This window comes from Nanorana parkeri, unplaced genomic scaffold (genome assembly GCF_000935625.1).
Source record: "Nanorana parkeri isolate BGI_ZX_2015 unplaced genomic scaffold, ASM93562v1 scaffold2304, whole genome shotgun sequence".
NCBI lineage: Eukaryota > Metazoa > Chordata > Amphibia > Anura > Dicroglossidae > Nanorana > Nanorana parkeri.
The window spans coordinates 51,024-53,855 of record NW_017308572.1 but is presented as its reverse complement, the minus strand read 5'-3'; positions in this window follow the sequence as shown (position 1 = coordinate 53,855).

Genomic DNA, 2,832 nt, shown 5'->3' with positions numbered 1-2,832 from the left:
GGACATTTTTTTTAACTGGAGAGAGAAGAGAAATGCAACACTTCTTATTCCTGTTACTTGAGAAGGACAGCAGGAAGTGGAGGGCCCACTCTGTGACAAAAGGGGCCACTTTCACCGCCTGCTGCGTCTACGTGCACATCCGCCCAGCGCGCCACTGACAGATAACACAAGAAGAGGAGCTGCTATCGTGCTGTGCGTACCGCGGGGGACATTGTGAATGATGCGTCGTAAGGGTGCCGCGGCGCCTCCTGTGGATCCAACGGTCTCTGCGTTCCGACTTCTTACCACTGCCGGCCCAGAGGACGCCCAATCCAGCAGCTTAATCCGAGTCTTCCTAATGATTCCAAACTCTACAAAGGCATTGAGGAGGCAGGTTTCCCGGTCTGGTGACAACGTTGGTTCCGTTGCCCGAATATATAACTAATGGGGCTTTAGGCCTTGTTCACACCAAGCGCAGAGCGGATCAGTTGCAGACCGCATCAAAACTGCGTCCAATGTATTCCAATGGTATTAGTTGCTCCAGTTCACATCGCAGCGTGCAGGTCCAGAGCAGGTGAAAAAACTGCAGCATGCCCTATTTTACCTGCTCTGAATCTGCAAATGCATCAAAAACGCATGCAAATGCCTGGAACTCACTGAAAGCCGATTTTGAACTTTAAAAAAATATATATATATTTTATTTTTTTTTACCCAAAAACGCATCTAAAAGACTAGCGTGCGTGTGCAGAAACCTGACCGGGTCTGCTCTGCATTTGGTGTGAACAAGGCCTTAGCCTTCCTAAATTTGCCCCCACGCCCTTCGTGCCGGGACACCTAAACCCTGGTGGATATATCAGCTCTACCAGGGGCTTTCCATTGGCATTTTCCTCATGTACCCCTAAGGCAGGCATGGGCAAATTAGTTCAACAGCCAGTCGGCCTATTCTGGGTTCCATCTGGAACTTTCTATGACCTGAGAGCATGCAGGCTGAAGTACATGTCCTGGCCATATCCATGGCGGCATCTTTTATAGAGGGGGTTAGGCCTTGTTTAACCCTTTTGGTTCCCGTCAGCTAGGGGTAATTGGATCTAAACCAGGGGTAGCAGACCTCCGGCCCTCCAGCTGTGGTGAAACTACAAATCCCATGATGCATCTCTCTGCGGGAGTCATGTCTGTGAGAATCTTGCAGTGCCTCGTGGGATTTGTAGTTCCACCCCCAGCTGAAGAGCCGGAGGTTTGCTACCCCTGGTTTAGATCCAATTACCCCTAGCTGACAGGAACTAAAAGGGTTAAACAAGGCCTAACCCGCTCTATAAAAGCCCCTCCTCCTGCTGACTTCCCCAGTCTGATACCCCTGATCTAAACCCATTTGTCAGCGCTGCCATGGAGTATAACAAGGAAAAGAAAATTACGGTAAGTATGATTAAATTTTCCGTTTTAATTGCTTGTGGGGGTGAGCTCGGGTTCAGACCGGGTTCAATACAAACCTGAGCTCCTCCCAACCTCCGCACTGCAACCCAATCAGCTGCACGTAAACAAATGGGTGGGGTGCTGTGACATCATTGACCTTGTATGGTCACATGGCTAAAAGACCATATAAGGTCAACAATGTCAGTACACGCATCCCACCCCTTTGTTTATGCGCAGCTGCAGGGTAGGGAATGCCCCGGCCTGCAGCTGATTGGGCTGGTGGCCCCTTGTTCCTTCTGGTTTAGAAGGAGCTGAGGTTCGGTCCAAACCAGAGGTGGATTCTACTTATACGCGGGAGGTTTCATTCTGTCAATTCCCTCAGCTACGCATTACATACGGAGAAGTGCCAACGAAGGGTTACATTTCAAGGCCACGAGCCTGTAAATCCTCCGTTGCATGAGAGCTCCGGGTCTTCAATAATGGAAAAGGCTCCATAAAGGTGTCAGATGTCCCTTTTTTAGGAGCATTAGCTGCTATAGGACACGTGACTGTGTCCGGATCCATGGATTGGACGGTGTTTGGTACCATTGTCCGGTCCGCTGTCTTCTCCCAGTTTTAGTTTAGATTTTGGTGCAATCCGGGGGATTTCTGCACCTCACAGACATGATAAATATGCACCCTGATCAGGCGTGTGTGGAGCCCAATGAGAGGAGCCTGGCACAGAGCTGGTATATGGCGTCCAATCTGCACTGGTATCACTTCCACTACAAGGCTGCTGGAGTTTATACGGTATAGTGGTAGAGGTCCGGTCTCCCCCGGAGGCAGCAGAGACTTCTGGGGACATGCCGTGTGTGGGAGATGCACACTGCTCCGGGCACAACATTGGGGGCACCAGCCGTAGGGGACCTATACAGGCTTACAAACAAGTGGCTGCAGCTATGGTGGGACTGCAGGCATCAGTGTGTGCTGCTGGGACTTGTAGTTGCACTACCGCTGAGTCCTCACGTGCCAGTACCTGTAATGGATCACGTGTTTGGTTGGGATGTAGCACCTGATATCCCCGCAAGGTGTCAGCACACCGCTAATGAAATTCCTTCAATATGCATTGCTGCTTCTAGCTGCGGACTGTCACCACAGTGTCCATGAAGAGCGTATAGCGCCACATTACATCCCACGGTCAGTCCTCCTGGCTTGCAGCACTGCAATGTTTTCAGTCACATTCCTCCGGTCAGATATAACGTGGCAAGCGGCCTCAGACATAAAACTGCCTGTGTTGCCAGTGGCAGCCGATCAGCCGTTTCTGGTGGATGGTAACATGAAGTCTGGCCGTTATCTGCAGGATTGGTGCCGGTCACAGATGGTTATCTGGGGGTCCCGTATAAAAGAAGTCCAGGTAAAAGTCCAGCACAATGGGGGGGGGGGGGGGGGGCGGGAGGAAAAGAA